At 43.3% G+C, this 26,058-nt stretch overlaps 1 non-coding gene across 1 annotated transcript; it reads left to right on the forward strand.

The window, feature by feature from the left end:
• Nucleotides 1–17,446: 17,446 nt before the first annotated feature.
• LOC124796957 lies at nt 17,447–17,553 on the forward strand. The gene has a single exon (XR_007016850.1). It is a non-coding gene; the product is annotated as a U6 spliceosomal RNA (small nuclear RNA).
• Nucleotides 17,554–26,058: the final 8,505 nt, after the last annotated feature.

The following is a 26,058-nucleotide window of genomic DNA, read 5'->3' on the forward strand; positions in this document are numbered from 1 at the left end:
ACAATATTCCGAGAGTCACAGTGCAAGAGTGTGCCGTGGATAACGCAGTCGCCGGCGGACTTCATCTGTCTACCGAGAGCAGCGGTGTTTGCGCAGAGTTGGCAGTGCTAACGGACGGTCAACACTACGTGAAACAATCGCAGATATGGAAGTAGGAAGTACGACGAACGCTAGGACAGTGAAGCGAAATTTGTCGTTAACGGGCTATGGCAACAGACGACCGACGCGGCTGCCTTTGCTAGCAGCACGGCATAGCCTGTAGCGCCGCTCCTGTTCTTGTGGCGATATCAGTTGGACCCTGACGACTGGAAAACGGTGGCCTGGTCAGATGAGTCCCAGTTTCAGTTGGTAGGAGGTTCAAGTGTAGCCCAGACACCATGAAGCTAGGGATCCAATTCGCAGTGCTAGGTGATGGTGGCTCCATAGTAGTGTGGGCAGAGTTTAAATGGTATGCACTGGGGCCTCTCGTCCAGCGTTACCTACCATTCAGTGGCAACGATTATGTTCGAGTACTTAGATACCATTTGCAACCATTCGTGGACTTTATGTTCCGAAACACCGATGGAATTTTTATTGATGACAATGCGCCATCTCACCGGGCCACAGTTGTTCACGAGTGGTTTGAAGAACATTCTGGACAATACGAGCGAATGATTTGGCCACTAGGATCGCCTGACATGAATCCCATTGAACATTTATGGATCATAATCGAGAGATCAGATCGTGACCAAATTCCTGCACTGGCAGCACTTTGGCTATTATGGACTGTTATAGTGGCAGCATGGGTCAATATTTCTGCAGGGGACTTCCAAAAACTTTTTGAGTCCTTGCCACGTCGAGCTGTTGCAGTATGCCTGACAAAAGGAGATCCAAGCTAATTTTACATTTGTTGATATTGCTCCGTTAAGAACGATGCGTCCAGTTTCATGTACTAGGAAGTCCTCAATCCAGTTAGAAAGCTGGTTCGATATTCTGTAAGCTTGTATGTTTTTGACTAATTGTCTAAAAATCTGGGTATTTTTTTTAGTATGCTGTCTAGTTCTTTATGAAATAATAAGGAATGTAGCGTTCGTTTTATTTTATTTTATTTACGTATTTTTTGCCTGCTCTTGTTTTCAGAAAAACTGTTGATGATACTGACGATGTTTGAAAATAACTAGTATCGCTTGTGGTAGAAATTCGAAAAACTGTGTTTATGAAGTAACGGAAGTCAATTTTTTTATATAATTAATTGGAATTCTTTCTATGTAGATTCTTAATTCTTACCTGAACACTAATCGTATTTTGATTTCTTACGTGGAGAAAGTAGTAAGAAAAATCAGAACTGACCGTAGCAAATGCTGCATTGTAATTACGAATATTATTGAAATAGTTCTTTACTTTCTATTTAATTGTTCGATCAACTGAAGTGCGTCCTTGATACAGTGAGCTGAAAAATAAATTTTGTCTTAACGTCGGCAAGCTAACTTTTCCCTCACGAATGCTGTTATATTACGTGAAGTAATCTCAGGTGCAAAATGTTTTTCATTCCAAAATCTGCACTGAAAATTCATCAAACATCAGTATTTTTCGTATAATAAGGACAGCGGTAGGTATTCAAAATGAGGAAAATGAAAATTACGAATTTACTTCTAATTTTGTGATAACGATGGAAAATGAGCACAAAGTCCCGTTTACTCTTAGATAAAAGTAAGCGAAAACACATCTCCAAAAAGCAACGTCATGTATAGTCTTTGTTGCTCGCGAAGGCTTTGTTGCCGGCCGCGGTGGTCTCGCGGTTCTAGGCGCGCAGTCCGGAACCGCGCGACTGCTACGGTCGCAGGTTCGAATCCTGCCTCGGGCATGGATGTGTGTAGTGTCCTTAGGTTAGTTAGGTTTAAATAGTTCTAAGTTCTAGGGGACTGATGACCACAGCTGTTAAGTCCCATAGTGCTCAGAACCATTTGAACCAGTTTTTGAAGGCTTTGTTACTACGATGTTTTGTTTTCCACTGCCGACGTCATCAACCTTTTTGCGGTTGTGGTATTGTAGCTGCCCGATAGGCGCGTTACTGCAGATGAACTGCGTAACATTTATATGTAAATTCCCCTAGGATGCGATTTCACGAAACGTTGTTACTTTCGTGTGTCATTTCTACCATAGCACATCATCGGTACACGGGGTAGAAGTTAGCAGTAGTGTAAGAGACAAACGTTTCTCATGTGTGTATGTCTGCTTCCTTTTACCTCTTAACAGTTACGTAACCACATGATTTTGTTTTTGTTGCACGTCTATGACAAAGTACCTTTCGAATTATATAAATTTAAATGGCATCCTTGTATGATTAATATTAAAAATCGGTACTCCAATTTTCGATTTCACCGATTAATAATGAGAGACAAAATCAAAACGCGTGTAAGAGAGAGTTGTCATTTTCTTGTAAGTGCATCGCAAGACGTGTCAGACACAAAGTGTGTGGTAGCATATGGCACGCAGAAGAACACTGCGTGACATTTAGCAGAAACGCCAAAGGAGCCAGATTAAACGGCGGTCGGCCGTCGCAGGCAGGACCACAAGAGGGCTCTGAGTTCTGACCACCGCCGTTCCGTGATCTGGCCGCCTCCAGCCAGCCAAGGCCGAGATCACACGACACCACTCCAGACCTGGCATTCCCACGGGGATGAAATTCCAGGCCGGCGCGCCACCTTCACAAGGACAGGGAGAGCGGACCAGGGGGATAGGATACGGCGAAATTCGCTTTAGTACGTGCAGCTCGAAACGGCCGTGAAAGAGACGGCAACCAGGGTCACGGTTAGCAAGGTCTGCTTTCTCAATACACGGACCTCACGTCCCAATAGCTTCTGGCTTCTGCACATATCACGACTCAGAAGGCTGCCTTTGGGAAATGCCTCCACCCAACTACATTCGGGCGGGTATTTTGCACGTCTTGACCGAAGAAGGAAGCCAGTCTAAACTACAACGACTTGCGGATGATAATCATGTTCTATAAGAACGAAGTGACCGCGATTAGGAATTTTCATCAGCAACAAGAAGCAAAAATTAGAAAATGCGTGAGACAAGAATATACTCTCTCTCCTCTTATATTCAGTGTTTACATCTAGGACGCTATAGACCAAGTTCATGAAACTACTGAGGTGGGTGTCAAAATTAATGTGCGGGAGATAGACATGCTGCTTGACGGAAGTGATATTGCTGCTGTTACGGAGAAGAAAGAAGATTTCGAGAAGGTTCTCAGTACAATGGAAAGAGATTTCTGTAATCAGTATGGTATGAGAATAAACAAGTAAAAGACTAAAGTGATGGTATGCAGTACGGAAGAAGAATGTGAACGTTTTAGAATAAGAATTACAACAGAGGGCTATAAGTGATAGAGGAATTTACGTATTTGGGAAGTAGGATTAGAAGCAATGATAGAAGCCGGAAAGAAATTGTGAGCAGAGAACAGCAGGTCAAAACTGCGTTTAATTTGAGGAAGAACTTACCAGCAAGAGCATCAGTCTAGAAATAAGAAAACGGCTGGCTCTTGAAAGCATTTCTTTGAAGTTTGGCCCTAAACGGGTGAGAAACTTGGACAATGGGAAAACAAGGGACAAGACGGATAGAAGCCCTGGAGACTTGATGCTACAGAAGGAGGATGAAGATCGGCTGGAGAGAAAGAGGGACCAATGAAGAGTACAGGAGACTAGTTCTCTGTGGAGGCACATCTTTATGAGAAGAGATAAAATCGTAGCACAGATTTTAAGACACTACAACATCATTGGAACAATAATAGAAGGAGATGTTGAGGGAAGAAACCACCGGGGACGACAAAAGATGTAATGCACGCAGCAGATTGTGAATGATGTCAGATGCACTACATACGCGGAAATGAAGAGAAAGGCAGCAAAAGATTGGAATGGCATAGTGCTGCAAACCAACCTCAGGGTCGAACGCTTAAGAGAGAGAGGAGTATTCATCCGGTCTGATCTAAAGGTCTGATCTAAAACTGAACGGCTACACATACCTAGTCTTTAAAAAAAGCATTTGTCAAATTGAGATTCACTTTAGGAATCCAAAGAATTTCAATTTCTCTGCGAAAGAAGTTGTTTGAAAATACTCGTCCTACATGCGTGTGCACATGTGGATTCTCTAGGATACAGAAATACCTTCACAGGCCCGAAACAACACGTATTAATTTCAAACATGGAAGAATACCTTCCCCATTAATTAAAAAGAGTAGTATTCGTCGCGGCAGACCGGAGAATCAAAAGGTTAATATAATATTAGCTAACTTCGAGAGGGCCTCCGGAAAGGTCCCAGAACTACTCTCGCTTATAAGCGGTAACAAAGCTCACATAGTATTAGGGACATAAATTTTCCTGGAGCCAGGTGATAATTGGAATGCATATCTAAAGTTGGTCACACCGCCGATGGTGGAGGCGTGTTCATAGCGGCAAATATCTAGTGACATTAGTGCAGATTCCGAATGCGAAATACTGTGGGTGAATATAACCGTTAAAGAAGCGAACATTTTAGTTCAGGCTTTACCGCGATTGTTATTGACATGAAAAGAAACAATTTGTTGTTTCATTTTATTGTTAAAGTAGCGTTAAACATGGACATCAGATGCTTTTATAGACCGCCTACGTAAGGAGCAGTAGCAGTGGAATATTTGAGGGAAAACTTGGAGAAGTTTTCGCTTAAATTTCTTGGTGAGGATATAGTATTAAGTGGAGTTTTCAACTTACCTGCTACAGACTGGGAGACTCAAGTGATGAAGGTATATAGTAGGGGGGTAGCATGTGATATTCTTCCAAATGCCATACCCGAAAATTACCTTAAGCAGCCAGTCGGAGAACTGTTCGTGGAGGCAACAGACTGGATCTCGTGGTTGCAAATGGATCCATATCTTTCTGACCAGTGTAGAACAGAGAATCGGTGAGCATATGACCATTATAGTAGTACTGAATATGGCTGTAAATAGAAATGTAAGAAAGGTAGGGAGATATTTCTGCTTAGCAAGAACGACAAAAAAGAAAACTGTTCAGATTACTTGAGCAGTCAACATGAAAAATTCATCTCAAGGGCCGAAAATGTTGAGCATCAATGGACTAGGCTCAAGAGTATTGAACAATTCGTCTTAGACAGGTATTTGCCGAGGAAAGCTCTGAGGGATGGGAAAGACCCGCTGTGGTCCAACAGCCACGTTATAAAGCAAAGAGAACTACTCGTAGCCAAAACCTCACAGACAAACAAAAACTGAACGAAACGAGAACTAACATAAGAGAGCCATTCGTCAAACGTTCAACAAATTCGAAAGGGAGAGTCTAGCTCCCGATCTGATAGTAAATCCTAAGAATTGGTAAACAGATGGAAGCCATTTGTCAAGACACCCTGTGACCTAAGCGGCATTGAAAAGGAATATGACAGAGCGACGGCCGAAATACTTAAAGCCTATTTCCAAAACTGTTTCACTCACGAGGATTATGCTGTGGTTCAAATCGTCGCACGAACGTACGAAAGATCAATAGTGAAACTAGTATGAGATACTGAAATCGCTCACCAGAGAAAAAGCCGTTGGACCTCATTGGGGAACCAATGTGATTCCACATTGAGTGTGTGGAAGAAATTCCTCCTCGTTCAACAGCACTGTACGGTAGGTAGCTAGAGAACTGACATCGTTCTGTGAAACTCCTTTTATGCTTGCGTATTATGACATTTGTGGAGACCGAAAGTCTCCTCTGTACGAATCAAAATGATGTAATTGCATTTTCCTGAAGAGATATTGAATTTCAACTTTATCTTCGTAAGGATAGAAGCTGAAGCAATGAATTAAATTTTGTGCCAAGGCCAGGACTTGAATCTGCGTCTTGGGCTTGCCAGGCAAAAGTGATACCCACTACACTGGCATTATGGCTAACACAGCTGCATGGATTTGCCCTCCCTAGCACGAACTTTAGCCCATCTTGATTTCCCCTTTCTTAAATCGTCAGTATTACTGATGATCTGATGTTGGAATAACACCCCAGCTTTGTACTTAATGGAGAAATCTTACCAGTACATCTTCAAATGGTTCAAATGGCTCTGAGCACTATGGGACTTAACATCTGAGGTCATCAGTCCCCTAGAACTTAGAACTACTTAAACCTAACTAACCTAAGGACATCACACACATCCATGCCCGAGGCAGGATTCGAACCTGCGACCGTAGCAGTCGCGCGGTTCCGGACTGCGCGCCTAGAACCGCTAGACCACCGCGGCCGGCATCAGCAGATCACCTAAACCTGACGTACAGGCAGGATTTCCCCATTACATACAAAGCTGGGCTGCTATTCCAGTATCGGAGAACCTCAGTAATACTGACGATTTAAGAAGGGGAAAATCAAGATGGGCTGATGTGTGAATTGAAGTTTGTGTTATGGAGGGCATTGACTAGGGTATTTCTTGACGGTGTGTTAGATATAATGCTAGATGTGGTGTAGTGGATAGTACATCTGCATAATACGGAATTCATGAGCCCACTCGAAGCGTAAATGGTTGCGAAAGCATACTTGACCATTTAGCAACAAATGATCCTGGACAAATAGTGCGTATTGTGGCGAATACAGGGATTAGCGACCACAAGGCAGTTGCTGCTAGGCTGAATATCGTAACACCTACAACCATCAAAAAGAAACGCAAAGTATATCTACTTAAAAAAAGCTGATAAAAATTCTCTTAACGCATTTTTAAGAGACAGTCTTCACTCCTTCCGATCTGATCACGTGAGTGTAGAAAAGTTGTGGAATTTTTTTAAAGAGATAGTATCGACAGCAATTGAGAGATATATACTACATAAATTAATAAGTGATGGCACTGATCCCCCATGGTACACAAAACTGGTCAGAACGTTGTGCAGAAGCAACGAAAAAAGCTTGCCAAATTTAAAAGAACGCAAAATCTCCAAGATCGGCAAAGTTTTACAGAAGTTCGAAATATGGCGCGTACTTCAATGCGAGTTGCTTTTAATAATTTCCACAAACAAATTCTGTCTCGAAATCTGGCAGAAAACCCAAAGAGATTCTGGTCATACATAAAGCACACCAGTGGCAACACGCAATCAGTACCTTCACTGCGCCGGCCGGTGTGGCCGTGCGGTTCAAGGCGCTTCAGTCTGGAACCGCGTGACCGCTACGGTCGCAGGTTCGAATCCTGCCTCGGGCATGGATGTGTGTGATGTCCTTAGGTTAGTTAGGTTTAATTAGTTCTAAGTTCTAGGCGACTGATGACCTCAGAAGTTAAGTCGCATAGTGCTCAGAGCCATTTTTTACCTTCACTGCGCGATAACAACGGTGAAGTCACTGATGACAGTGCCACTAAAGCAGAATTATTAAACACGGTTTTCAGAAAATCCTTCACCAAAGAAGACGAAGTAAATAGTCCTGAATTCCAATCAAGAGCAACTGCCAAGATGAGAAACATAGAAGTATATATCCTCGGAGAACGAAGCAGCTTAAATCAATAAAGGCAAGGCCTCCGGTCCAGATTGTATACCAGTCAGGTTGCTCTCAGAGTATGCTGATAAAATAGCTCCATATTTAGCAATTATATACAACCACTCGCTCACAGAAAGATTCGTACCTAAAGACTGGAAAATTGCTCAAGCCACACCAATACCCAAAAATGGAAGTGGGAGTAATCCGCTGAATTACAGTCCTATATCGCTAACGTCGATTTGCAGTAGGGTTTTGGAACACATACTGTATTCGAACATTATGAAGTACCTCGAAGAAAACGATTTATTGACACATAATCAGCACGGTTCAGAAAATATAGTTCTTGTGAAACATAACTAGCTCTTTACACTCATGAAGTGTGCTATCGACAGGGGATGTCAAATTGATTCCATATTTTTAGATTTCCAGAAGTCTTTCCACACCGTCCCTCACAAGCGTCTTCCAACCAAACGGCGTGCCTACGGAGTATCGCCTCAGTTGTGCAACTGGATTCGTGATTTCCTGTCAAAAAGGTCACAGTTCATAGTAATAGACGGAAAGTCATCGAGTAAAACAGAAGTAATATCCGGCGTTCCCCAAGGAAGTGTTACAGGTCCTCTATTGTTCCTGATCTATATTAACGACGTAGGAGACAATCTGAGTAGCCGTCTTAGATTGTTTGCATATGATGTTGTCATTTACCGTCTTGTAAAGTCATCAGATGATCAAAACGACTTGCAAAATGATTTATATAAGATATCCGTATGGTGCGAAATGTGGCAATTGACCCTGAGTAAAGAAAAGTGTAAAATTATTCAAATGAGTACTAAAAGAAATCGCCGGCTAGTGTGGCCATCGGTTCTAGGCGCTTCAGTCTGGAACCACGCGACCGCTACAGTCGCAGGTTCGAATCCTGCCTCGGGCATGGATGTGTGTGATTTCCTTAGGTTAGTTAGGTTTAAGTAGTTCTAAGTTCTAGTGGACTGATGACCTCAGATGTTAAGTCCCATAGTGCTCAGAGCCATTTGAACCATTTGCACTAAAAGAAATCAGCTAAATTTCGATTACGCGATAAGTCACACAAATCTGAAGGCTGTAAATTCAACTGAATACTTAGGGATTACAATTACAAATAACCTAAATTGGAACGATCACATAGATAATATTGTGGGTAGAGCAAACCAAAGTCTGCGATTCATTGGCAGAACACTTAGAAAGTGTAACAGGTCTACTAAAGAGACTGCTTACATCACGCTTGTCCGCCCTATTCTGGAGTATTGTTGTGCGGTGTGGGATCCACATCAGGTGGGACTGACGGATGACATCGAAAAAGTACAAAGAAGGGCAGCTCGTTTTGTATTATCGCGAAATAGGGGAGATAGTATCACAGACATGATGCGTGAATTGGAGTGGCAGTCATTAAAACAAAGGCTTTTTTCGTTGCGATCGGATCTTCTCATGAAATTTCAATCGCCAGTTTTCTCCTCCGGTTGCGAAAACATTCTGTTTGCACCCACCTACATAGGGAGAAACGATCATCACGACAAAATAAGATAAATCAGGGCTCACACAGAAAAATTAAAGTGCTCGTTTTTCCCGCGCACTGTTCGAGAGTGGAACGGTAGAGAGACAGCTTGAAGGTGGTTCATTGAACCCTCTGCCAGGCACTTTATTGTGAATAGCAGAGTAATCACGTAGATGTAGAAGGGCTCAAGTACCGGCCTTGGCACAAATTTTAATTCATTGCATCAGTTTCTATCCTTATCAAATCAAAATGAGTTCGGAGAGCAATGATCGTGTGAAATACAACCCGCTCTGTTCGTCCACGCGACTAAGAAAGAAATAGATACCGCGTCGAGGTGAATGCCGTGTTCCTTGACTTCCGGAAGGCGTTAGATATGGTTCCGTACTGGCGCCTAAGGAACAAAAAAGGAGCGTACACAATTTCAGACCAGCTGTGTGATTGGTTCTAGGAAAGAGAACACAGCAAGTCGTTCTCCACGGAGAGAAATCTTCAGACGTAAAAGTAACTACGCGCGTACCCCAATGGAAAGTTATAGGATCATAATTTTTCACAATATACAGGGTGTTTCAAAAATGACCGGTATATTTGAAACGGCAATAAAAACTAAACGAGCAGCGATAGAAATACACCGTTTGTTGCAATATGCTTGGGACAACAGTACATTTTCAGGCGGACAAACTTTCGAAATTACAGTAGTTACAATTTTCAACAACAGATGGCGCTGCGGTCTGGGAAACTCTATAGTACGATATTTTCCACATATCCACCACGCGTAGCAATAATATGGCGTAGTCTCTGAATGAAATTACCCGAAACCTTTGACAACGTGTCTGGCGGAATGGCTTCACATGCAGATGAGATGTACTGCTTCAGTTGTTCAATTGTTTCTGGATTCTGGCGGTACACCTGGTCTTTCAAGTGTCCCCACAGAAAGAAGTCACAGGGGTTCATGTCTGGCGAATAGGGAGGCCAATCCACGCCGCCTCCTGTATGTTTCAGATAGCCCAAAGCAATCACACGATCATCGAAATATTCATTCAGGAAATTAAAGACGTCGGCTGTGCGATGTGGCCGGGCACCATCTTGCATAAACCACGAGGTGTTCGCAGTGTCGTCTAAGGCAGTTTGTACCGCCACAAATTCACGAAGAATGTCCAGATAGCGTGATGCAGTAATCGTTTCGGATCTGAAAAATGGGCCAATGATTCCTTTGGAAGAAATGGCGGCCCAGACCAGTACTTTTTGAGGATGCAGGGACGATGGGACTGCAACATAGGGCTTTTCGGTTCCCCATATGCGCCAGTTCTGTTTATTGACGAAGCCATCCAGGTAAAAATAAGCTTCGTCAGTAAACCAAATGCTGCCCACATGCATATCGCCGTCATCAATCTTGTGCACTATATCGTTAGCGAATGTCTCTCGTGCAGCAATGGTAGCGGCGCTGAGGGGTTGCCGCATTTGAATTTTGTATGGATAGAGGTGTAAACTCTGGCGCATGAGACGATACGTGGACGTTGGCGTCATTTGGACCGCAGCTGCAACACGGCGAACGGAAACCCGAGGCCGCTGTTGGATCACCTGCTGCACTAGCTGCGCGTTGCAATCTGTGGTTGCCGTACGCGGTCGCCCTACCTTTCCAGCACGTTCATCCGTCACGTTCCCAGTCCGTTGAAATTTTTCAAACAGATCCTTTATTGTATCGCTTTTCGGTCCTTTGGTTACATTAAACCTCCGTTGAAAACTTCGTCTTGTTGCAACAACACTGTGTTCTAGGCGGTGGAATTCCAACACCAGAAAAATCCTCTGTTCTAAGGAATAAACCGTGTTGTCTACAGCACACTTGCACGTTGTGAACAGCACACGCTTACAGCAGAAAGACGACGTACAGAATGGCGCACCCACAGACTGCGTTGTCTTCTATATCTTTCACATCACTTGCAGCGCCATCTGTTGTTGAAAATTGTAACTACTGTAATTTCGAAAGTTTGTCCGCCTGAAAATGTACTGTTGTCCCAAGCATATTGCAACAAACGGTGTATTTCTATCGCTGCTCGTTTAGTTTTTATTGCCGTTTCAAATATACCGGTCAATTTTGAAACACCCTGTATATACTCGTATATGACTTAATGGATAATGTCAGGAGATCCGTGAGGTTTCTCGCGAATGGTGCTGTTGTATAGAGAGAAGTTGCGATGCTACAAAATTGTGCCAAAATTCAGGAAGATCTGTAGAGGTTTGAAGATGGGTGCAGAGATTGGCAGTTATCCCTCAATATAAACAAACGTAACGTATTGTGTATAAAAAGGCAGAAAGGCCCATTACTGTATGATTACCGGATTTCAGAACGATCAGTGGAAGCAGTCACACTCGCAAAATATCTAGAAATATGCATATGGAGCTAGTTAAAGGCGAACGACAACATAAAACTAATCTCAGGTGAGGCAGATACCAGCTAGATTCAGTGTAAGAGCTCTCAGGAAGAGTTAGATTACAAAACCATTGTGCGACCAGCACTTGAATATTGCACGTCAGTCTGGGATTCGTACCATACAGGATTGATAGAGGAAAAAGAAGGGATGCACAGAATTGTAGCGCATTTCGTTATACACTGAGTTGGCCAAAGTCATCGGATACATATGGTCTCGGACCTCCTTTTGCCCGGAGTAGTGCAGCAACCCGACGTGGAATGGACTCAACAAGTCGATGGAAATCCCCTACAGAAATACTGAGCCATGCTGCCTCTATAGTCGTTCGTAATTACGAAGCTGTCACGAGTGAAGGACTCTGTACACGAACTGACCTCTGGATCATGTCCCACAAATGTTCGATGGGATACATATCGGGCGATCTGGGTGGCCATCCGCGTGAATTGTCCAGAATGTTCTTCAAATCAATCGCGAACAATTGTGGACCGGTGACATGGCGCACTATCATCCATAAAAATCACATCGTTGTTTGGGAACATGACGATAACGAATGGCTGCAAATGGTTTCCATGTAGCCGAATTGCAAAGGACGCAATCCATTCAATGTAAACACATCCCGTACCATTATGGAGACACCGGCTTTCACAGTGCCTTGTTGACAACTTGGGTCCACGGCTTCGTGGGGTCGAATCCTACCATCAGCTCTTATCAGCAGAATTCGGGACTCGTCTAACGAGGTCACAGTTTTCCAGTCGTCTAGGGTCCAACCGATGTCGTTGCTAACCCATGAGAGACGCTGCAGGCGATGTGCTGTCAGCAGAGGCACTCGCGTCGGTTGTCTGATGCCATACCCCATTAACCCCAAATTTCGCCGCACTATCGTAACAGATATGTCGCACATTGCTTTCTGCGATTATTTCACGCAGTGGTGCTTGTCTGTCATCACTGACAACTCTGCGCAAACGCCCCTGTTCTCGGTCGTTAAGTGAAGGCCGTCGGCTACTGCATTGTCCGTGGTCAGAGATTATGCCTGTAATTTGCATTCTTGGCACACTCTTGGCACTTTGGATCTCAGAATGCTGAACTGTCTAACGATTTCCGACATGGGATGTCTGGGATGTCCCATGCGTCTTGCTTCAGCTACCAATCCGCTTGCAATATCTGTTGATTGCCGTCGTGCGGTGATATTCACGTCTTAAATCTTTTCACACGAATCACCTGAGTACCAACGACAGCTCATCCGATGCTATCTCCCTTTTATACCTTGTGTACGTGATACTACCGCCATGTGTACATGTGCATATCGCTACATCATGACTTTTGTCACCTCATTTCTGGTTCATTTAGTAAGCACAATACCATCTCGGAGGGTTTCAGCCAACTCTAGGGTAGGCGCTGCAAGAGAGGCGTTCTGCAGCGCGGTGCGGTTTACTTTTACAGTTCCGACAGTGTATGTTTCTAAAAGAATCAACATATGCAAGTGTATTGCTTGAGAAAAAGGTCTAGAACGTATTATTGGATTCGAACTCACAAGGAGGCTTACCAACACACGTTCTTCCCACCAATAATTCGCGCCTGGAACAGGAAACTATGAAAGAGGGGCTTGACAGTGGTACACAAAATACGTTCTGACACACACCGTAAGGTGGCTTGTGGGGCATAGGTGTTGCTATACCGATTCTCAGGTGTTGCTCATTGGTCTGGAATTAATGGAGGAGACAGAGAAGATTCGAAGAAGAGCGGCGAGTTTTGACACGGGATCGTTCAATTAGCGCGAGGGAGTCACCTAAGTGTTCATTAAACTTCAACGGTTGATGCTGCAAGTGAGGAGTCAGGGATCATATTACGTCCTCGCACACACATGTCGCGGAGTAAAAATTTTTGGAAATTTGTGGTAAGATCTTATGGGACCAAACTGCTGAGGTCATCTATCCCTAAGCTCACACACTACTGCCGGCCGGGGTGGCCGAGCGGTTCTAGGCGCTACGTCTGGAACCGCGCGACCGCTACGGTCGCAGGTTCGAATCCTGCCTCGGGCATGGATGTGTGTGATGTCCTTAGATTAGTTAGGTTTAAGTAGTTCTAAGTTCTAGGGGACTGATGACCTCAGAAGTTAAGTCCCATAGTGCTCAGAGCCATTTGAACCACACACTACTTATCGTAAGTTACGGTAAAGACAACGCACACCCATGCTCGAGGGAGGACTCGAACGTCCGACGGAGGGAGCCTCTCAGACCGTGACAAGGCGCCCTAGACCACTCGGCTACCCCGCGCGGAATCTCGAGAAGTAGCTGCGATAAAATCAAAGAGCTTATGGCTCGCGTCTAGCATTTCCGACAGCCCTACTTCCAGTGCACCATTTGCGATGAGATTCCGGATTAGCAATACCTTTCTGAGAAGTCCTGAGAGAAAACAGAGGACGAGTGAATGTCAATGGAACACATCTGGACCACCACAAATTTGCTGACAACACTGCACAGCTTGCATTGAGTACAGATCAAGTGTAATAGCGGATGGAAAAACTTGGAGTTTCTTTGAAGTTAGAACGCAAAATGAATTAGAATAACACTAAAATAATGTACAACCAACATTCAGAGGAGAAAATAGTACACGCTAATAATGGAGCCACAGAGACAAAAATGATTTTGTGGTATTTACGGCAGATGAAGACAATGACATAATGGAGAGCTAAAGAAATAAACAAACAAGAGAATAAAAGCAGCATGGCGTGCATTCATTAAGCTGATTGTGAGTAGAGTTTTCAAAACTGAGTTTCCGTTGTGTCTGAAACAGAAAGTTGACAGTCATTATGTGGTGCCAATTTTAATTTATGGAAGGCAGGTTTGGACTTTCAGTGTGAATACCATTCTAAAGCTGAAGGACACTGAGCCAGAAATGAAGAAACGGCTATTGCGAATTAGTAGGAGAGACAACAAAACAAATGAATCAGGAAACAGACTGAATTTGAAGACGAAATTATGACTGTAATGAGAATGAAATGGAGGGGGTGGGACATGTTGCCACCGAGACAGATGGTTGATGGCTCAGGGAAGTTCTTCGCTTGATTTCAGGAGACTGGAATAGACATGGATGACACTAGAAAACATTCTGGAATAGCGTGGCTTGGATACGTAAAGATCTACACTGTAGTGGTCAAGTGGTTGATATGGCGATGAGGAATATGTTGATGATACCAGAGCGCGGAACCCAGATATAGTTTGGGGAACGATGTCGCTTGTGTTCGTAGGCGGCAGTTTTACTAGATATCTAGATCAGTATGAGTACAGGTGTTGACACAAAGTTTCCGGGATCGTGCCCTTAGAAATGGCTTAACCTAGGAATTCCGCGTTTAAGCTTCTAGAAGTGTATGATAATCATTATCAGATCTCTTGTCCGTAGCTACACAAGGATTCTCCCACAGTACGATTAGGAAAAAAAAGAAAAGAAAAAGAGCGATTCAAGATTACACTTAGAAACTGAAAAGAAATGGACAACAACTTCGGAACTTTCGATGGCGGATTTCTATGATACCATGTGACATCTCAGTCAGCTAATCCGAAGGTTACGTTTCACGGCTATATTTATAGGCTATGTAATTTAATCCACTAATTACGTGTAGCTCAGTGGCCGTTTGCAAGTCTTTGAAGTGGAGCCAGTTCCACGACGTGCGTATTCCTAATCTAACCTAGTTATCCAACAGCAGAAAGGGAACCTACAGTTTATCGTGGTACGCGAACCATGCATATCCCATGGCGCCTCCTCACATTGTTGAGAGGTGAAGGATATATTAAAAGCAGACTGAAAATTTCCGTTCTCAGGACGGGATTCGAACACGCAGTTGGTTCAAATGGCTCTGAGCACTATGGAGGTCATCAGTCCCCTAGAACTTAGAACTACTTAAACCTAACTAACCTATGGACATCACACACATCCGTGCCCGAGGCAGGACTCCAACCTGGGACCGTAGCGGTCGCGCGGTTCCAGACTGAAGCGCCTAGAAGCGCTCGGCCACCCCGGCCGGCAAACACTCAGTCTCTCGGTTTCCAGGAATGCGCATTACCATTAAACCACCAAATCCGACTTCTGGCATCCACTTAGGCTCCCTTACTGCGAAGTGAGCGCACTTCCATAACTACAAAGCAAGAATATAGAAAATTCCATAGGAAGCTATCAATAAGTTATCGATTTCTGCAGATTACGTAGACGGGTTTGGATGGAGTACGGAAGTGTAAATTCCTGTAAGTTGAAATGGGACTACTGCACATTCCGCTGCAGAATTGAGTGTGACGGGAACGGCCCACGGCAGACACGGAATCCCGGCCGCCCCTGTCCTCAACTGCTGATACGGCAGCCGGTATGCGCGACGCGTGGAGGGACCTGCCAGCGTGATTCATACGCGCTGCAGATAACTGTCTGTGCGCGCACGAACACTATGGACTAGCAGTGACGGGGTGGGATTTATGTGGTGTTTGTGGCCCGTGACGTTCGGCGAACAGATGAAATACACTGCGTACGACCAATATCTGTGCTGCTTCAATAAATAAAATAGAGCTTGGGATGCGGCAGGCGATATTACGTTTCGTTCAGTCGAGTGTGAGAGAACACTGCCTATAATACGGGTCTTGTATACGCGGGAAATAGGATTCAAAGACCCATTTGACCGTCTTGATATAGGTATCCCCTTTATTCTACGGACTGACATGGTACCATGTCTGGATAGCTCGTGATTTATATTTTCTTTGCCTTCAGTACATGATTTCAGATGAGTCCGGGGGAGGTTCCAAAATAGTAGCTTATACTAAGCGTCCCTCAGTGCTATAAAGTAAACAACTTTATTACTTTCACACAATCGAGTGACACCTGGTATGATGTACTGATTTATCAATCCTGCCAACACAGCCACTTAACCATGGAAATTTTGATATAATGAAGTTTATTTAAGCGGAACTAGACACCCTGTATAATTAAAAATCGACTTGGACTGTGTGAAGATTAGTTTTTGTTCAGAGCCCATAGTTCTGTGGTCGATGGCTAAAATTACGCTGATCCTGGCATCCAATAATCATGCAGAATTCCAGGACACCCAGTCAGTTTCAACTTCAAGGACGGTAACGCATTAATATCTAAGGCAGGAACACAAGGTAGCAGACACTCTGTTGACGGCTGCTGGTACACCATCGTCCACGTACAATTTCTGATGACTGCTAATGTTATCTAGAAATCATTTGTACATACAGTTAATTGCAACGACCCCACCATGCAACCTTACGTTACTTCCTTTGTTACGTTCCACGTAGAGACAGATTTACTGAAATTTGTTTGAGACTTTCTGTCTGGCTACGTACCTGATCTGAAACTCTGCACACCGAGGCACGGGTACAAAAAGGGAACCATTAGTATAATTTAATGACTACGATTTCAGGTTTTTCTAGAAAGTATTTACGCTGAGCGTTTTGTTCATTGAAAACGGAGAAGTTGCGTTTCTTGAATGCCATTGCAGGTACCCCAGTACGTAATAAGTTCACATTTCTTCTCTTTGATACGTGTCTCTGAAATAATTCATTTCTAAACGTGATGTTCGTGTTTACAAGAACGGTGACGTGCCTGCCAAAGAACCATAATTTCTTACGAAACGTTAGACAGCATCTGCTGGCCTGCACTGTTATTCCATGATCCGGCAATAACACTAGCAAACGAAAAAATCCTTTTCTGAGTTACAAATACGAAGTACTCTGTTTCTGGAAGCTAATAAACCCCTGGATCAAGATCTTAATTTCATAATTTCTGTACTAGCTTCAGATTTCATGTAATATCGTTTTTGAAAGTACTTACGGCGGCCGATGAATTGTATGCACGTGGCAAAATGATACTCTTTCGCAACAGGCCTTTCAAATGCGCCGGCACGGTAACTCAGCGTGTTCGGTCAGGGGGTTAGCTGCCCTCTGTAATAAAAAACTGAGTTAATGGATCATCGACGAACTTAAACGGGTGTCTTACGACGTCCGCCCCGAGTAGATACAACGAACGAAAACAAACAAAATGTACTCGCTTCGGCGGTACATATACTAAAATTGGAACGATACAGAGAAGATTAGCATGGCCACTGCGCAAGGATGACACGCAAAATCGTGAAGCGTTCCACATTTTTGGCCGACCGCTGTGACCGAGCGGTTCTACGCGCTTCAGTCTGGAACCGCGCGACTGCTACGGTCGCAGGTTCGAATCCTGCCTCGGGCATGGGTGTGTGTGATGTCCTTAGGTTAGTTAGGTTTAAGTAGTTCTAAGTTCTAGGGGACTGATAACCTCAGATGTTAAGTCCCATAGTTCTCAGAGCCATTTGAACCATTTTGAACCACGTTTTTGCCGGCACGGTACCTCAGCGTGTTCGGTCAGAGAGCTGGTTGGCCTCTGTAATAAAAAACTGAGTGGAAGGATCAACAAACGAACTTGAACGGATGTCACGTGACGTCCGCAACAATCAAACACAACGATCAACAACGAACAAAATGCAAAATTAAAAAAAAAAATACAAACAGTAAAAGAAATCTATCTTTTCACAAAAGAATCGACGAGATGTGTAACGTATGAGTAACTAAAACGAAATACTCATACCCAGAAATACTTCCCGATTCCCTGCGATTTGCAGCAGGAACGTCGTTTCGTAAGGACCAGCAGCTGCCGGACAACATTTCGGTACCCTTTTTACATTGGTGACGCTTTTGCATTTTGTGGTATGTCCTGGTGGAACAGCTCCTGCATGTTCGTCACTAAAGGTACCACGGTGTGTTCCCACTCTGGAGATGTACTGATTTCAGACTAACTTTGCTTAAATCTACGAATAACCAGCACTCATTTACACTGAAATCATGGCCAATAGTCCCCATAATGGATTTGATATCATTGTAAAAATCTATGCGACTCTTCTTGAAGAAATATTCAGGAAAAACGGCATCGCCATCACGATAAACACCAACTTTTAAATCACGAAGAGTTCCTTGTTTTGTCCCATCTAGTGGCGTGCTACGGTGCTGTGACACAGGGATTATCTTGTGTATTAGAATTGCAAACATATACCTGAAAACAAACAAAAAATTAATTTCGTAGCCTTAAAACTTTATGACTACAGCTGTATCGAGATAATCCTAAGTCTATGGCAGATGTGACAGTGCTGTGCACCCATGCCTTCGCTATTTTCCGCAGATTCATCAAATTTTATTTTGTAGATATGTTTAATAAATTATTAGAAAAGATTACTGGCTTTACTTGTCATGCACAGCGATCTGTCGTTTCTTTAGCTTATGGCTTCAAATTGATGGAGTGTTCACCTATCGAGATATCAGCTGTTGTGGAGGACTTTACCTGGCTGCATGCCCGTAAGTTATTTGGTCATTCGATGCTCCGAGAGCAGCTCAAGATTCATAGCAAAAGTACTGACTGGAGGCAATAGTAACGTATATATACTTTTCTGCTTGCTTCCTCCACTGCCGCGTTTACTTCCACTCAACAGTCGACAAAAATCTGGAGAAATCGGAAGTCTTCACTCAAATCATACTTGCTTCAGCTCCCGCCCGCCGACCGTTGAGATCCTATAATAACGTAGCGACAACTCCAGTGTTGATTATGAGCTAGCCGTGTAGCCGGCGGCTGTGTGATCGATTCATACTGTTACCACATAGAGTGTGTGCAACATTACATGGCTCTCTGGCCGCGCAAATGTCAACGTGCTAGGGAAGGTGTAGTTTTACAGCTTAAGTCTTCACGTAACGCCTGTCTCGCAGGACTTGAAAGCTACAGCTAGCGAGTCTACAGACGATCATATTAACACTTTATGCGAGTACAACAAATAATTAGAAAACAACTGTTTTTAATAATAAACACAATGGGTATAGGCTCATACTGAAATTGTGACAGAGGTAGCGATTTATTTTTGCCTGTCTTGTACACCTTTTTCTCTCTCTTTCTCTTAATGCTTTACACAATTTCACCTCACTAACTTCTAATGTAGTTACAGTTGCGACAGAATCCTGAAACAGTCTGTTATTGATCAAACAACTCAGGACAAGTGAAGTCAAAAATTACGGAAATCTCACGCTCAGTTTAAAAATAAAAGTGTGATTCCTTCATTTATATTGACGTAAGCCCCTGTTAACTCTTATTTCACCAGCTGTTGGCGGCCTTTCAAGGAATTACATAATATGTCACAGTAGAAAACAAAGTTTCATATGTTAACTATGTAGAAAAATACTCTCCACATTTCATGCTCTCATTTCCTAAAAAATCTTTTTGGTACGTCGAACCACAGATGAGATAAGAGGAATGTTATGAGTGTTTCACTTCCATTGTATCGTTTGCTCACACGAACAGAAGTGAGTGCACTACACACCATTCAATTTCTCAAGACTGGCGACAGATAAAGAATTCGTCTCAAGTTTAAAGAAAAATGTAGTATGTTAACTCAATTTCGTACGCAGCTATGTGCGAACTAACATGCACCAAACGCAAACTCATAGCGACCCCTTTTTTCATTGCAAACCATTCGAATTTCGTACAGCATCTTAGTAAATATAGAAATATCTCAGTAAGTATGACCGTGAAAAACATGATGGGCATTTCATGGTGAAGCTGACAAATGAGGCAATGAGGTACGTGAGAATCGTTTTTTTTACCGAATAGTTTCCTTAAAATCTTTTGAGAAAAATCATAGTGTAACCGGTAACCGGCTTGCGCACACCTCCATTTCCGCAGTGTATCTGAGGGGGGTGGGAGGAGTAGAGAATGTTTCGTTCAAGATGGACAAACTCACGGCTCAGTAGCCGACAGCTGACTGTGTCGGCTGCCCCTTTAGAATAGAGGGGTGGACTCGGTAGCAATTTCTGTATGATGCTATTTAGACGAAATAACGCTGTAGAAATGACAATGTGACAACAAATCACCGTCCGATGTTAAGACTCGTTCTCGTAGGTGGAAGTTTCATGAGGGGTATGAGAGTTCACCCTATGCCTCTCCCAGTTTTAAACTAGATTTTTTTGTGGATTTTTCTTATTCTAGTCAGTTTTGCGACCCATCCACAACTGAAATCTTGGTGGGAGCCTACCTCGCCATGCCCTCGGTTCGGTCATGTTTTTGAGTTCCTCTTGTATACTGTGTAGGAGTAAGCATATAATGCATGGTGGGCACCTCGGACATTTACATCTACATTTACGTCCAAAGTCTGCAAACCACCGTGAAGTGCATAGCAGAGGTTAAGACCCATTGTACCAGTTATTAGGGTTTCTTCCTGTTCCATTCACATATGGAGTGCGGGAAGAATGAATGTTTGAATTCCTTTGTGTGTCTAGTAATTATTCTAATCTTGTCCTCACGATTCTAATCTGGTCCTCAAGATCCCTATGTGAGTGATACGTAGGGGGTTGTAGTATATTCCTAGAGTCATCATTTAAAGCTGATTCTTGTTAGTAGACTTTCTTGGGATACTTACATCGATCTTCAAGAGTCTACCAGTTCAGTTCCTTCAATATTTCTGCAACACTCTCCCAAAAAAAAAAAAAAAAAAAAAAAAAAAAAAAAAAAAAAAAAAAAAAAAAAAAAAAAAGCCGTGACTGTTGGCCCTGCCCTTCTCTTCAATATTCGCTTCTAGTCTTATTTGGTATGGGTCCCACACATTTGAGTAATATTCTAGAAAGGGTCGAACATGTGATTTGTAAGAAATCCCCTTTGTAGACTGATTTCAGTTTTCTATGACTCTATCAGTAAATCGAAATCTACCACCAACTTTACCCACAATAGAACCAGAGTGATAATTTCAATTCATATCTCTACGAAGTGTTAGACCCAAGTATTTGTATGAGTTGGCTAATTCCAACTGTGACTCGTTAATACACTCCTGGAAATTGAAATAAGAACACCGTGAATTCATTATCCCAGGAAGGGGAAACTTTATTGACACATTCCTGGGGTCAGATACATCACATGATCACACTGACAGAACCACAGGCACATAGACACAGGCGACAGAGCATGCACAATGTCGGCACTAGTACAGTGTATATCCACCTTTCGCAGCAATGCAGGCTGCTATTCTCCCATGGAGACGATCGTAGAGATGCTGGATGTAGTCCTGTGGTACGGCTTGCCATGCCATTTCCACCTGGCGCCTCAGTTGGACCAGCGTTCGTGCTGGACGTGCAGACCGCGTGAGACGACGCTTCATCCAGTCCCAAACATGCTCAATGGGGGACAGATCCGGAGATCTTGCTGGCCAGGGTAGTTGACTTACACCTTCTAGAGCACGTTGGGTGGCACGGGATACATGCGGACGTGCATTGTCCTGTTGGAACAGCAAGTTCCCTTGCCGGTCTAGGAATGGTAGAACGATGGGTTCGATGACGGTTTGGATGTACCGTGCACTATTCAGTGTCCCCTCGACGATCACCAGTGGTGTACGGCCAGTGTAGGAGATCGCTCCCCACACCATGATGCTGGGTGTTTGCCCTGTGTGCCTCGGTCGTATGCAGTCCTGATTGTGGCGCTCACCTGCACGGCGCCAAACACGCATACGACCATCATTGGCACCAAGGCAGAAGCGACTCTCATCGCTGAAGACGACACGTCTCCATTCGTCCCTCCATTCACGCCTGTCGCGACACCACTGGAGGCGGGCTGCACGATGTTGGGGCGTGAGCGGAAGACGGCCTAACGGTGTGCGGGACCGTAGCCCAGCTTCATGGAGACGGTTGCGAATGGTCCTCGCCGATACCCCAGGAGCAACAGTGTCCCTAATTTGCTGGGAAGTGGCGGTGCGGTCCCCTACGGCACTGCGTAGGATCCTACGGTCTTGGCGTGCATCCGTGCGTCGCTGCGGTCCGGTCCCAGGTCGACGGGCACGTGCACCTTCCGCCGACCACTGGCGACAACATCGATGTACTGTGGAGACCTCACGCCCCACGTGTTGAGCAATTCGGCGGTACGTCCACCCGGCCTCCCGCATGCCCACTATACGCCCTCGCTCAAAGTCCGTCAACTGCACATACGGTTCACGTCCACGCTGTCGCGGCATGCTACCAGTGTTAAAGACTGCGATGGAGCTCCGTATGCCACGGCAAACTGGCTGACACTGACGGCGGCGGTGCACAAATGCTGCGCAGCTAGCGCCATTCGACCGCCAACACCGCGGTTCCTGGTGTGTCCGCTGTGCCGTGCGTGTGATCATTGCTTGTACAGCCCTCTCGCAGTGTCCGGAGCAAGTATGGTGGGTCTGACACACCGGTGTCAATGTGTTCTTTTTTCCATTTCCAGGAGTGTATTATAGTCAAAGGATACTATTTTTGTTTTGTTTTATCATGTGCACAATTTTATATTTCTGAACATTTAAAGAAAGTTGCCAATCTTTGCACCACTTTGAAATTTTATCAAGATCTGACTGAATATCTATGCAGGTTATTTGAGACACTACTTCGTTACAGATAATTGCACATCTGCAAAAATGTCTGAGGTTAGTATTAACATTGTCCACAATGTCATTAATCTAAAAGGTGAAGAGCAAGGTCTGATAACGATGTTGCAGTACCTATGTTGTTCAGAAATACGACGCGAAGTTCTTCGGACATGCGTGCATTTTCGAACGAACTTTGCATCATGTTACTGAATAACTCAGACACTGCAATATCGTATTTTTTTATCAAACGATTTTGAATTAAAGTATGTCCCCTGTATGAGAATATGCGTAACGGATGTACGAGTCGCGGCTGTAGACACATAGTTGACGACGTGTGGTAGTCTGGATCTGGCCTTGAGTCGTGTGCAGATGGCCTGATGATAAGGCGACCGCTCGCGATAAGGGGGATGTCCAAGTTCGAATACTGGTCCGGCACAAATTTTCATTGTCGTCATTCCAAAACACAGCTGACTGTTCTCCATATTCGCAACTGCAGATACGTGTCATGTATATCGTAATGAACAGCAAGGGTCCCGACACACTCCCCAGAGGCAAACCCCAAGTTTTATTTTACATTTGAGGATAACTCTCCGTCCAAGGTAACACGCTGCGTCCTCCCAACCAAAAAGTCCACAATCCAATGACTAGTTTCACTTTGTACCCAACATGATGGAACTTTTGACAATAAACGTAGGTGTGGTCAAATTCTTTTCGGAAATCAAGAAATACTGCATCTAGCTGACTGCCTTGATCCAAAGCTTGCGATATGACATGTGAGAAAAGTGAGAGTTGGGTTCCACATGATCGATGTTTTTGGAATCCATGCTCGCTGGTGTTGAGGAAGTCATTCTGTTCAAGGTACCTCATTATGTTGCAGCTCAGAATATATTCAAAGATTTTACGAGAAATAGATGTTAAGGATATTGGACAGTAGTTTTGTTCTACTACCCATCTAGAAGGGTGTGGCTTGTGTTTTTTTTCTAACTATTGGGCATGGCTTTCTGTTCGAAGGATCTACAATAGATTATAGTTACAAGAGCGGCTAACTCAGATCCAGTAAAGAATCTGATAGGGATTCCATCGAACCCCGGAGCTTTGTTCAATTTCAGCTGTTTTTCAACACCACTGACACTATTATTCATTTCAATCATCTTTTCAGTGGTATGGGAATTAAATTGTTGCATTTCTCCTCGGTCTGCCTTTAGAAAGAAACATTTGAGAACAGAGTTAAGCGTTTCAGCTTTTAAAATTAGAAGGAAAGTCAGTATTGGCCGTAATTTTGATGATTTATTAACAGCTAAATCGATTTTCGGTCACATAATGATCATCTTCAGTGCTGCAAGTTAAACATTTGATTTTTTTTTCCTTTATTGAATTTCGATTCCCCCCCAAAGGGGGCGGGCTGGCAGCAGCTTAGTACGCTGCTCTTCAGCCTACAGAATTTTTGAAACATAAGAAGATAAGAAACAATAAAGCAGGCAATAAAACGGTGACGTAAATTGTAAACGGTGGAAAATTGTGGAAAGTTAAAACATAAAACAAAGGGTGGGCGATACTAATAAAATACGCAGGAAGCAGACAGGTAAAATAGTAGACAGACAATTAAAAAACACGGCGACAGTCTGGTTTCTGTTCGCAAGAGATAAAAAAAATCACACCCAGCGACAGTATGATGTCCGTTTGCAACACTTCGGCGGAAAAGACGCACAACACTTAACAATCACAAAAAAACACTGCGCTAAAAAGTCGGCACGAAGATGACACACCACAGCCAAGGGCAGATGGGGGGGGGGGGGGGGGGACCTGGACAGATGAAGGGGAAAAAAAAACATTTGGCATAGCGATCAGTGAATAAGAAACAAAAGAGCACAAAGACACCTGAGTATAAACCAACTGTTGGTAAGAACATACTTATAGTGTACAAATTAAATCTCGTAGGCACTGGTGTCTAGTTATTAGCAGTAACAGAAGCTATGAAACGATCACAATAATTGAAGCCGCTGTTTACATTCACCTATACAGCAGACCTCAGTGTGACAAGGGGCTTAGAATGCTCTCTATGTGACATGTGTCACGTGAAGGCTAACATTACTTTATTTGGCAAGATATTACTGCAAAATACCAAATGTGCACTTTCAAATCATTAACTGAATATTTCAAATTTAAAATTGTACATTGAAAACGCATAGCAAAAAGAAAGGTGGTATGCACATCTTGCCAACATACACTGGCGTGTTATTTTCGAAACAACATAAAAAAAGAAACATGCAAGAATAAAAATCAACAGGTAAATTATAAAATGTCAAATTACAGGACTAATAGGAAAGAAAAATATACAAATAACATGACATCAAATATAACAGAATTTGTTATAGCACAGTAACCGCCATCTGTCGTGGGAAGTCAGAGGTGCAAAGTTCTTAATTTACGTAAAATATTACGTTGAAACCAAGAAGTCAAATACATAAATAGCGGCGATTTTACAACATATGCCACGATTTAACAGATCAAAATGTCGTGAAACACAATATTCTTTATAAAAGAAATTTTTTTAAGGTGCAGACTAACAATTTTTTATCGTATTTAACTACATGATGATACACACATCTCATTCGTCCCATTTGGACATGTCAACATATTGTAAGTAGGCTGTTTATGTTTTCTCTATGTAAGTAGGCTGTTTATGTTTTCTCTATGTAAGTAGGCTGTTTATGTTTTCTCTATGTAAGTAGGCTGTTTAGGTTTTTTTATGATAACGCCACCTCTGTATGAAAATCACTGGCTGTGCTGTATGCAGTCTGTGGCTGCTTTCCATTGTTGTAATACTCGCCATTGTAGAGGTGAGCCGCCAGCAGTGGTGGATGTAGGGAGAGAGATGGCGGAGATTTGTAATTTGGCATGAACTGCTATATTTATATATGATGATATCAAGGTAAATACATTGTTTGTTCTCTATTAATATCTTTCATTTGCTAACTATCCCTATCAGTAGTTAGTGCCTTCCATAGTTTGAATCTTTTATTTAGCTGGCAGTAGTGGCGCTCGCTGTATTGCAGTAGCTTGAGCAGCGAAGATTTTTGTGAGGTAAGTGATTTGTGAAAGGTATAGTTTAATGTTAGTCAGGGCCATTCTTTTGTAGGGATTTTTGAAAGTCAGATTGCGTTGCGCAAAAAAAAAAAAATATTGTGTATCAGTTTAAGCACAGTCATTTATAATTGT

This window comes from Schistocerca piceifrons, chromosome 4, assembly GCF_021461385.2.
Source record: "Schistocerca piceifrons isolate TAMUIC-IGC-003096 chromosome 4, iqSchPice1.1, whole genome shotgun sequence".
Lineage (NCBI taxonomy): Eukaryota > Metazoa > Arthropoda > Insecta > Orthoptera > Acrididae > Schistocerca > Schistocerca piceifrons.